Source organism: Mobula hypostoma, chromosome 5, assembly GCF_963921235.1.
Source record: "Mobula hypostoma chromosome 5, sMobHyp1.1, whole genome shotgun sequence".
Taxonomy (NCBI): domain Eukaryota; kingdom Metazoa; phylum Chordata; class Chondrichthyes; order Myliobatiformes; family Myliobatidae; genus Mobula; species Mobula hypostoma.
The window spans coordinates 39,331,292-39,344,229 of record NC_086101.1 but is presented as its reverse complement, the minus strand read 5'-3'; positions in this window follow the sequence as shown (position 1 = coordinate 39,344,229).

Genomic DNA, 12,938 nt, shown 5'->3' with positions numbered 1-12,938 from the left:
GCACAGCCAGGTGATCAGACTTTCCGAAGTGTGGGCATGGGATGGCACGGTAGGTATTCTTGATGGTGGCATAATAGAACCGTAGCAGCAGCGCAGAAGGGATAGTTCTCTCATAAGTCGTCACAGGGAAGAACTTAGCATGATATTCCAGCAAATGCAAGTGATGCATAATTATCAGAGTTCAGCAAACAGCTTTCAGCAACTGTGGTGCGAGGTTGTAGGACCTCAAAGTCACAGTTTGATTGACAGTATCATTAGTGACATAGACTGCCTCTGTCGCTGTCTGTTTAATTATGGACCATAAGACCATAACACATAGGAAGAGAATCAGGCCATTTGGCCCATCATGGCTGTTCTGTCATTCTATCATGGCTGATTTATTGTTTCTTCCAACCCCATTCTCCTGCCTTGACACCCTTACTAATCAGGAGGTTATCATCCTCCACTATCAATGACTTGATTTTCACAGTTGTCTGTGCCAATAAATTCCACAGATCTATCACTGTTTGGGTAAAGAAATTCCCCCTCATCTCTATTCTAAAGGAACATCTCTCTATTCTGAGGCTGTGCCCTCTTGATGTAGACTCCCCGTTATAGGAAACATCCTCTCTATATCCACTCTATCTAGGCCTTTCAATATTCAATTGGCTTAAATGAGATTCCTCCTCCCCTTATTCTTCTAAATTCTAGAGCCTGCAAATCTCAAGACTTACTCAGTAGATTTGAAGTTCTGCGGACAGGTGCAGTTCATGCTATGCCCCAATGGCCAGAGTCTTGATTACCAATATTTATATTAGTTAAAGCCAGCTATCCAATTCTATTGAATGGGAATTGGCAAGTTGTTTATTATTGTCACATGTATCGAGGTACAGTGAATAGCTTGTCTTGCATACTGTTCATTACACATTACATTGGGGTAGTACAGGGTAACTAATAACAGAGTGCAGAATAAAGTTCAACAACTACAGCAAAAGTGCAGTGCAGGTATGCCTTAAGGTACAATATCATAACAAGGTAGATCGTGAGGTCAAGATTCCATTTATCATACTACGGAATTATTTAATAGTCTTACTGTGATGTACTGTGCTGGGTTTATGACTCTTCAGTCTCCTGAGGTCATGGGCAGAGTAGATACCATGTCAAGCTGAGACATAACCATATAAGATGCTTACTATGATACATCAATGAAATTTGAAAGGACCTAGTGCTTTCCTGCCATATATAATGAATAAACTCTTCTCAGGCTTCCAGTCGGGTACAGGTGTCAATTTTAACCAAAGTTTCATTGACAAACTCTGCCATCTTCATTGAAGATGACGCCTGGGCATGTCTAACCTGGTGGTGTTTATACTCCCATCATCCATCCCTCCTGATCGGTTAGTCCTCCTCCAAACTGCTTTCTGCTATCCCTCCTTGCTTGCAATCGGATTCCAGTCAATTAGTTGCCACACAGAGTTGCATTTTTATGAGAGATAGGAAGCATATACAAGGTAGATGATAGCAGCTTTCTCCCCAGGGTAGGGAAGTCCAAAGCTAGGTGGTATAGGTTTTGGGTGGAAGGGGAAAGATTTGAATGGGAACAAAAGGGACAACTTTTTCAATCAGAAGATGGTGGGTAAATGGAACCAGATGCCAAAATAAGTGGTTGAGGCAGGTACAACAGTATCATTTAAGAAGCACGTAGATAGGTACATGGAGAGGTGGAGCTTGGAGGGATATGATCTGAATATAAGAAATTGGCTGTTTTGGACAGCATGGCTTATTTGGCCCGAACAGCCTGCATCCCTGCTGCTTTGCTCTATAACTCTCTCTAACTCTACAGTCCACCGTGAAGAATATTCCGCAGAGCTGCTGCCTGTACAGGCAATGGGCACCACTGCAGCAGAGGGTAATCAGTGCATCTTATCAAACTACCGAGGTGATTTCACAACCACACAGAAGTGAAACGCCCAGGGGTGCCTTCATAGAGTCAGAGGTGTGATACTCTCTCTGTTGGTTGATGTTAACAGCTGAATTTGTGCAAGGCTGATATCAACAAAACCAGGCTTTCTGAAAATCTCCTAGAGACAGGCTCCTTTCTGAGATCTGTTCAATATTTTTCAGCAAAAAGCAGTCTGCTTGAGAAAATCAGTGGGTCAAGCAGCATCTGTGAGGAGAAAAGAATTAGCAATGTTTCAGTTGAAACCCTGCACAAGCCTGATGTGGGGTCCTGATTTGAAATGTCAACAGTTCTTCCCCTCCCCATGAGAACAGTGTTACTTCAGCAGATTGTTTGTTGCTCCAGTTTCAAGCATCTGTAGTCGCTTGTGTCTCCAGTCAATATAATTGCAGTTTCTTCCCGAGTCCAGCATTGGATCTAACCTCCTAAGCAGAATGAGAGATGGAACTGGGCTGGCATTCAACGGAAGGAATGTTTCACTGAAAACCTGGTTTGAGTAGTGGATCTTGGTCTGGAGAAAATCCTAAAAGTCTCATCAGGGTTACACCATAGTAGTTATCTGTTATGCCTTGCAAGTGGCACAGCTTGCAGTGTCTCAATTCCAGAGACCCAGGTTCCATCCTGACCTTTGATGCTGTCTATGTGGAGATGGCAATGTCTTCCTACCCAGTTTCACCTGTCTGGCAAAAGATTTGTGGGTTGGTAAGTAAATTTCTCACTGCAAGTTGCCCTAATATGTGGATGAGCTTGTAGGATAGGCTATCAGGATAATCAGTGCAGAATAAGATTGTTCTCTGAGCCAGCTTTTACTGTGCTCGTGGACTTCTTCATCAAGTTATGGTATTGTTGCACTGTTGTAACGATATGTTATAATTATGTGGTTTTGTTAGTTTTTTTTCAGTCTTGGTCTGTCCTGAGTTTTGTGATATCACACCGGACGAAATATTGTAACATTTTTTAATGCATGCATTACGAAATTACAATAAAAGAGGACTGCGTGTCTTCATAATCTAAATTGTCTACAGAATCTGTTTATGCATTCTGTTTAAAATAAAAGTAAACTTAACCATGCAAGAATTGAGAAGAAAATGCTCACATTTATGTCCTGGAGTGACATAATTTCCATCACTTCCAACTGGAAAGACCTTTGTTCTTGCTACAGATCAAATATTTTTATGGTTGACTCTGGATCATAAAGCAGCCATTCCCAGCAATAAGAGTCTCCAGAATGTAGAGTTTGGTAGATTTAATGTCACAGCTGAGTACCATTCATTCAAAGTAAAATGTTATTACTGACACAGTCTAGGTTATCACATGAATCATCTGATACCAATGGTGGATGTACATCTCCATATGTCAGTCCGCAGAAGATTTCCAGTCATGAGTGTTGGGTTTACTCTTGCACATGTGATGTGTTCCTGAAACAAACCACAGGACAAACTCTGAGAGCATGACCAGCCTGGATAACTGACCAAATGATGACTCTTAAAGAGGTTGCATTTGGAGCAAACAACTAGTAACTCAAATAAATAATTTCAATTAAAAGAAAGAGTCAGTCACAGGACTAATGAACATATGTGAGACTGGGTAAGTGGTCCACATTAGAGTAATCCAATATATTGTTTGGTACACATTGAAAACATGGTGAGAAGAGTCTATGTTGATCAGACGATCATTACAAAAGATGACAAGATGAAGAGGAAGTGTGGACAGTCAATGGAGGGGCTGCTGGTTTCTGCAATGCACTGGGCTGCCTGAAGATGTTCAAGTGATATGTTAAGCCCCATCTATACCCAAAGCTGACACTGAAGCAACTACTATTGAAGAGTCATAGTGAAAATGTGCCATAGATAACCGAGGTCATAGATAAGGGTTTCCAAGTTCTTGAATTTAAGGAAGTAATATAACATCAGTGACAACTGCACAGTTGAGAAAGGCTAAATGACTGAGGAAATTAATCATCTGTATGTGACTACATATTTATCTGAAGGGTGTAGATAGTTGTTTCCAAAGAGGTGTGGTATATTTCATTATAATATGTAAGTAGGACATATCGGTCTGAAAGGTAGTTTAATTGGAAAATCATTGACACATGTATAGATACAGTGAAAAACTTGTCCGTATTCCATACAGACAGATGACTCCATACAAACTGTATCGAGCTAGTATGAAAGGAAAGACAGTCACCGAATACAGTGCTATGGTTACAGATAACATGTGGTGCATACAGACAAATAGAATGCAAGGGCCATGTCAAAGTAGATCAAGAATTTGTCTTTGTTGTAAAAGGGGTCTAATGAGAGGGAAGAATAGAGAATCAGGGTGGGAGGGGGTCTTCAATTGTGTTGGCTGCTTTCCCGAGGCTGCAAGAAAGTGTAGGCAGTGTCTGCGGAGGGGATGCTGGTTTTTAACGTACTGCACTGCTTTCAAACTCTCTGCAGTTTACCACCATCTTCCTCCACATACGGATCAGCATGTTGACATCGTGTGGAGGCTTGCATGCTTTGAGGACTCCATCAGGCAGTGCCATCTCAGGGCCACCCATGTTGGAGTAGCTGTGTACGAGATGCCAGATGAAGATTGATCCAACCAAAGCTCCCGAACGGATAGACTCGCATCTTCTCCTCCCAGGCCATGCGATACGAAACAACAACAAACTACCATCTTGGGAAAAGTAATGTTTCTATATGCATGCAACTCTATAGCCATCTGCTGGTGTCCAAAAGATGTCACTGTTTCTAGAGCTTATCAACATTCCCTGTGTACTACAAGGTCCGTCCCATTCCAGGACAGAGAGAACAGAATGGGGACAGTGCATGTTTCAGGAGGAATTAAGTGGCAAAAGGGGTGACATGAAGATGATTAAAGGGAGAAATGAAGGAACAAAGGCTGGTAACTGAATCAGATTCTCATTTATAATCACTGACTTACATGATGTGAAATTTGCTGTTTTGAAGCTGTGGTGCAGTGCAAAACCATTACATTTCGATAAGTTACAAAAATAAACGTAGAGAGCAAAAAGTAGGAATAGTGAGGTAGTATTCATGGGTTCATGGGAAATCTGAATCAGTGACTGTGGGTTGTCATGTTCCTGGAATTCCTTCCTGATGGTTGTGGTGAGAAGAGGGTGTGTCCCAGGTGGCGTGGGTCCTTAATGATGAGTGGCACCTTCTTGCCCCAATGCCTCTGCTGCGCTATTACCAACCTACTGTCCCAATAAGTTATAGCAGAACCAGAAGATCCCAAGCTGTAGAGTTTGGGGGGAACAGCCTTACAAACAGGACTCACTGCAAGGTGCCCTGTTGCTACACGATCTGGCCCCCATTCTTTCCCCCAGGCATTAGCTGTAATTAAGTAAGCTGATTAACTTTCACTCACTGGCACTGAGCGTTGACCCTCATGTAAAAGTTAGCTCGCTCATTATTAGGGCTTACTTAAAGGTCAACCAAGAACAAAAATTATGCAGAAACTAAAGAAAAATGAGAGATGCTCTTTTGCCGTGCCCTGTGGTAAGTAGCTTATGGCAGTTCATGAAGGATTTCTGTCAACCATATGAATTAAAAATATCTTCTGGCCTTGTGTGCAAACAAAAGACTTCTGACAGCATTTCATTGCTCTGGAGTATGTCTGTACCTATTCATTACTAATGCAAACATTGTTCCCTGCTTTTATTAAGAGCTCCTGAAGGATTAATGTGTGAAACAATTGCACATTTGCCAACTGTATAAAAACTGTAACTGTATGGCTTCTTATTACTTAATGGGAAGGAACACTTGCTTCACCTTCTGTCTTGATTTCAGGCGCTTAGCACCGAATTTAATTAACCTTCACTAACATAATAATTGTTACCCTGTGCACATTCTAACAGTTCTGATACTATCAAGACACTGTAGGCATAGCTATCATCCATGAAATTTACAGGTACATGGACGTGACAGCTTCTTGAAAAGGGACAGAAGAGAATTCATGAGAATGTAACCTATGAGGAAAGATTTATGAAATGGCATTTTGTTCCCATTTGAGAAGGAGAATTAGAGAACAGATCAAAGAGAGGAATATAATATTATGGGAACTCAAGGTCAGGAATTAAACCATGAATTTTGTTTCTCTTTTAGATTAAGTGTTGCCTGATCAGATGAATACTTTTAACACATTTTATATTTATTTCATATCTTTCTTTTTTGCTTATTCATTTGTGATTTTGTTTATTTCACATTATTTTAAGATTTTTAATTTTTTCCGAAGTCAAGAAACATAGAGTTAAAGTAATTGGCGGAAGAATTAGGAGGGAAATGAGAAAACTAGGGCTCTCATCATGTTTGAAGTACAGAGGGATTATGGCCCCAAGTCCATAACTTCCTGAAAGTGGATGGACAAGTCGACAGAGTGGTGAAGAAGACATACAGCCTCGTTTACCTTTATTCATTGAGCTCAAGAGTCAGGAAGTGATGTTGCAGCTTTATAAAATAGCTGTATCTAGAGAACCACATTCACTCCTGGTCAACCCCTTAAAGAAAGGATGCGGAGGCTATGGCAATGGTGCAGATGAGGACATGCGCTATAAGGAGATGTTGAACAAGCTTGGGATGTTTTCTCTGGAATGGCAGAGGCTGAGGGGAGGCCAAACAGAAGTCTGTATAATTATGAGAGGGATAGAAAAAGTAGACAGTTGGTATCCTTTCTCCAGGGTCAAAATGTCTAATACTAGAGGACATGCATTTAATTTAAGTGCGAGCAACTTTAAACAAGATATGTGGAGATTTTTAGATAGAGAATGTCAGGTGTTTGGAATAGGCTGCTGGGGTGCTGTTGGATACAGATACATACAACAGAGTATTTCAGATGCTCCTAGGCAGGCGCATGGATATACAAAGACTCGACCATTATGACCCATGTGTAGGCTGAAGGAATAAGTGTAATTAGGCTTCATTAGCTTAATTGATTCAGCATAACATCATGGGTCGAAGGGCCTGTACCTGTGCTGTACTGTTCTATATTTCATGTTTACAAAATAACCATGATATTTCCTTGATGTTGGGCCAGTCAGCGAGGGAGGAAATCTGATCTTACAGCAGGCTAGTGACACAACATTAACTGTGTTTAAAAATGCTTATCCCATAACAAAATACAGTGCAATGCACAAAGCTATAATGTTGTCAGTTGGAATGAAATTAATCAGTGCTTTCAAATGGGAATTGGGTAGACAGAAAGAAGAAACATTCACAGGGCTATGGGGAAAGACTCGGAAAGCTGTGACTTCAATTTCCCCCATAATGACAGCAGCTGCCTCGCACAGAGATGTGATGCGGAAAGAGCACAGCCCTTTCAGATGAGATGTCGAACTGAGGCCTGTTCTACCCTCATATGTTAATTCAACACTAAACTTCCCATGGTACATTTCCAAAGGTGTGCTGAGCAGTTCTCTCCTATGTTGTGGCCAATATCTACTCCTCAATTATCATCGTGAGATGTAAGATCCTGGTCAAGGGATTTGGCCCGAAACATCAACTGTTCATTTCCTTCCAAAGATGCTGCCTGACCTGTTGAGCTCCTCCAGCATTCTGTGCCTAATTCCCATCATGAAATCAGACCATCTTTAAAACGGATCACTGTCACGTAACCGTTTGTGGGAGCTTGCCTTGTGTAAATTAACTTCTCCGTTTCAACATTGCAATAGTGACATAGCTTCAGAAGATTCTTCATTATAAAGTACTTTTTTAATTAAAAGCTGCTTTGCAAATTAAGTTTCTTAATATCTGGACTCCAAGTCTTCACTGATGGTGATAAGGCATGTAAACAAGCTGTTCAGTCCATGTGGAATTTCTAGTATCAATTGTTATGTATTGTAACACCAGAAGCTAATCCAAAGAAAAACACTGGAATCAGGATACTTATCTACTTAGCTTTTCCTTTCCTTTTTTATGAGATGCATACATATGACATGGTGCCATAATGACATATGCCATTCACATACTTCTTACATATAGCCCATAATGAATTACATAAACAAAGAATGCTTAATCAAGCAATATATTTAAAATATTGCTCAATTACTGAATTATTAAATACCCTACACTGTTGTAGAAGAAAGAATAGTGAGGGCTTACAATTATAAAATAAGGATGTGGATTGTGCTAATGAGGTAACAGGGAACCTCAGACAAAGCTAGAAATAGCCATATTGAATGCAGCAATGACAATACCCAAGTATCAGAGGCTTCATTAATTATATTATAGTGAGCTCCCGTCATTATAAAAGAAAATCAGATTTACTGTTAACTACGTTAGACTTGCACCACGGAACATAGGACAGTGTGGCACTGGACAGGCAATTTGGCCCACAATGTTGAGTCAGTTTATACTTAAATGTTCATTTTAATCTGTAATGAAGATCTAACCAGTTACTTAATTAAGGTTTTCTGTAATCACCATTTAGTCCCTAGATTTACCGTTAATAAACAAAAGAGATTCTGCAGCAGCTGGAAATCTTGCTCAGCACACCATAGAAACGATAGAAACTACAGCACAGAAACCGGCCCTTTGGCCCTTCTTGGCTGTGCCGAACCATTATCTGCCTAGTCCCGCTGACCTGCACACGGACCATATCCCTCAATACACCTCCCATCCATGTATCTGTCCAATTTATTCTTAAATGTTAAAAAAGAACTCGCATTTACCACCTCCTCTGGCAACTCATTCCATACTCCCACCACTCTGTGTGTGAAGAAGCCCCCCCAATGTTCCCTTTAAAGTTTTCCACCCTCACCCTTAACCCATGTCCTCTGGTTTTTCTCTCCCCTTGCCTCAGTGGAAAAAGCCTGCTTGCATTCACTCTATCTATACCCATCATAATTTTATATACCTCTATCAAATCTCCCCTCATTCTTCTACGCTCCAGGGAATAAAGTCCTAACCTATTCAACCTTTCTCTGTAACTGAGTTTCTCAAGTCCCAGCAACATCCTTGTAAACCTTCTCTGCATTCTTTCAACCTTATTTATATCCTTCCTGTAATTTGGTGACCAAAACTGAACACAATACTCCAGATTTGGCCTCACCAATGCCTTATACAACCTCATCATAACATTCCAGCTCTTATACTCAATACTTCGATTAATAAAGGCCAATGTACCAAAAGCTCTCTTTACGACCCTATCTACCTGTGACGCCACTTTTAGGGAATTTTGTATCTGTATTCCCAGATCCCTCTGTTCCACTGCACTCCTCAGTGCCTTACCATTAACCCTGTATGTTCTACCTTGGTTTGTCCTTCCAACGTGCAATATCCCACACTTGTCAGTATTAAACTCCATCTGCCATTTTTCGGCCCATTTTTCCAGCTGGTCCAAGTCCCTCTGCAGGCTCTGAAAACCTTCCTCACTGTCTACTACACCTCCAATCTTTGTATCATCAGCAAACTTGCTGATCCAATTTACCACATTATCATCCAGATCATTGATATAGATGACAAATAACAATGGACCCAGCACTGATCCCTGTGGCACACCACTAGTCACAGGCCTCCACTCGGAGAAGCAATTCTCTACTACCACTCTTTGGCTTCTTCCATTGAGCCAATGTCTAATCCAATTTACCACCTCTCTATGTATACCTAGCGACTGAATTTTCCTAACTAACCTCCCATGCGGGACCTTGCCAAAGGCCTTACTGAAGTCCACGTAGACAATATCCACTGCCTTCCCTTCATCCACTTTCCTGGTAACCTCCTCGAAAAACTCCAACAGATTGGTCAAACATGACCTACCACGCACAAAGCCATGTTGACTCTCCCTAATAAGCCCCTGTCTATCCAAATGCTTGTAGATTCTGTCTCTTAGTACTCCCTCCAATAACTTACCTACTACTGACGTTAAACTCACCGGCCTATAATTTCCTGGATTACTTTTCGATCCTTTTTTAAACAACGGAACAACATGAGCCACTCTCCAATCCTCCGGCACTTCACCTGTAGACAGCGACATTTTAAATATTTCTGCCAGGGCCCCCGCAATTTCAACACTAGTCTCCTTCAAGGTCCGAGGGAACACCCTGTCAGGTCCTGGGGATTTATCCACTTTAATTTTCCTCAAGACAGCAAGCACCTCCTCCTTTTCAATCTGTACAGTTTCCATGGTCTCACTACTTGATTCCCTCAATTCCATAGATTTCATGCCAGCTTCCTTAGTAAATACAGATGCAAAAAACCTGTTTAAGATCTCCATTTCCTTTGGTTCCACACAAAGCCGACCACTCTGATCTTCAAGAGGACCAATTTTATCCCTTACAATCCTTTTGCTCTTAATATACTTGTAAATGCTCTTTGGATTATCCTTCACTTTGACTGCCAAGGCAACCTCATGACTTCTTTTAGCCCTCCTGATTTCTTTCTTAAGTATTTTCTTGCACTTCTTATACTCCTCAAGCACCTGATTTACCCCCTGTTTCCTATAGATTTCATACAACTCCCTCTTCTTCTTTATCAGAGTTGCAATATCCCTTGAGAACCAAGGTTCCTTATTCCTATTCAATTTGCCTTTAATCCTTACAGGGACATACAAACTCTGCACTCTCAAAATTTCCCCTTTGAAGGCTTCCCACCTACCGATCACATCCATGCCAGAGAACAACCTGTCCCAATCCACGCTTTTTAGATCCTTTCTCATTTCTTCAAATTCGGCCTTCTTCCAGTTCAGAACCTCAACCCTAGGACCAGATCTATCCTTGTCCATGATCAAATTGAAACTAATGGTGTTATGATCACTGGAACCAAAGTGCTCCCCTACACAGACTTCTGTCAATTGCCCTAATTCGTTTCCTAACAGGAGATCCAATATTGCATCCCCTCTGGTTGGTCCCTCTATATACTGATTTAGAAAACTATCCTGAACACATTTTACAAACTCTAAACCATCTAGACCCCTAACAGTATGGGAGTCCCAATCAATGTATGGAAAATTAAAATCCCCTACCACCACAACTTTATATTTCCTGCAGTTGCCTGCTATCTCTCTGCAGATTTGCTCTTCCAAGTCTCGTTGACTATTGGGTAGTCTGTAATACAATCCCACTAATGTGGCCATACCTTTCCTGTTTCTCAGCTCCACCCATAAGGACTCAGTAGACAAGCCCTCTAATCTGTTCTGCCTGAGCACTGCTGTAATATTTTCCCTAACAAGCAATGCTACTCCCCCACCTTTCATTCCTCTGCCTCGATCACATCTGAAACATCGGAATGCTGGAATATTAAGCTGCCAGTCCTGCCCCTCCTGTAGCCAAGTTTCACACACAAAATATTGGAGGAACTCAGCAAGTCAGGCAGCATCTACGTCATGAAATAAACTGTCAACATTTTTCGCTCTCACTTTCTAGCTATCCTCCTTGCTATAATTTTATTTTGACATTTTATCCCTTCCTTTCCAGTCCTGAAGAAGGGTCTTGGCCTGAATCATCAACTGTTTGTTCATTTCCATTGATGCTGCCTGACCTGTTGAGTTCCTCCAGCATTTTGTGTGTGCTGGATTTCCAGCACCTGCAGAATTTCTCATGTTTAGCATTTTGAGCTGAGAAACTTCATCAGGAATGGAAAGGAAGAGGGCTTTCCATTCAGAAAAAAAAAGGTGGAGGGAGGGGATATTAAAGAAGCAGCAAAGTGAGTGGTGGAAGAGGTGAAGAAGAAGGAATCTAATAGGAGACCACAGAGAACCTTGAAAGAAAAGGGAGGACAAGTGGAACCAGAGGGAGGTAATGGGCAAGTGAAGAGAAGAGAAAGGATGGGAGGATAACCATGATGGCGACTGGAAAAGGAGAGAAGGGGGATGTGGGAGTTATTACTGGAAGATAGAGAAATCGATGTTCTTGCCATTAGGTTAGAGGCTACCCAGATAAAATATGAGGTGTTACTCCTCCAACCTAAGTTTGGCCACACCGTCGCAGGAGAGGAGGCCGTGGATAGATATGTCAGAATGTAAATGGGAAGTTGAATTGAAATAGGTAGCCACCAGTAGATACTAACTACGATGAAGTTCGATGATGATGTGTTCGATGAAGTGGTCCCCCCAATCTGCGTCAGGTCTTACAGGTGTGGAGAAGGGATCACTGGATAAAATATATGACCCTGACCAATTTGCACCTTACCTGGAAGAACTATTTAGGGACAAAACTGGAGGTGAGGAAGGAGGGATAGGTGTAACACTTGTGGCACTTGCAAGGATAAGTGCTCAGCTTCTGTGTAATTTCATCAGCTGAGAATATAAAAGCTGTACCAAATTCATTGTCTTTGTCTAGTCTCCTAGTGCCCACCAGTTTTACTATACCAACTGGTATTTTGAACACTGACTCCATTTGGCCTTTTGGTTTGTTCTTGCAACAAGTAATTCTACACTAATCTCATTTTAGTTTGATTATAGTCTGTCCACTCAACGACAAAAAAGAACAAGTTACTGCAATTTACAACGGTTAATGAATTCACCAACAAGCATGCCTTTGGGATGTGAGAGGAAACTGATGTGTCCAAGGGAAACCTGTTGGGTCACTGGGGAGCATAGAAACTCCATACAGAAGGCACCCAGTGTCGGGATTGAAACCCATGTCACTGAAGCGATGAGGTCATAGTTTCACTAGCTGTGCCACTTTGCTTCCCTATATGTGTGGTATATTTATTTATTTAGCAATACAACACAGATTAGGCTCTTCCAGCCTTTCATGCCGCGCCGCCCCAGCAACCCCTGATAAACCCGATTAACCCTAACCTAATCACAGGGCAATTTACAATGACCAATTAAACTACCTGATGTGTCTTTGGACTGTGGGGAGAAACCAGAGGACACAGAGAAAATCCATGTATTTCACGGGGAGGAAGTAAAGAGACGCCTTACAGAATGGTGCCGGAATTAAACTTCCCGAACTATAACAGTGCCGTGCTGACCTCTACGCTACTATGGTGCCCTACGGTATCTTGTTGGGATGTAAACTGACTGCTACATAGAGGCAGTGCTCCAGGTC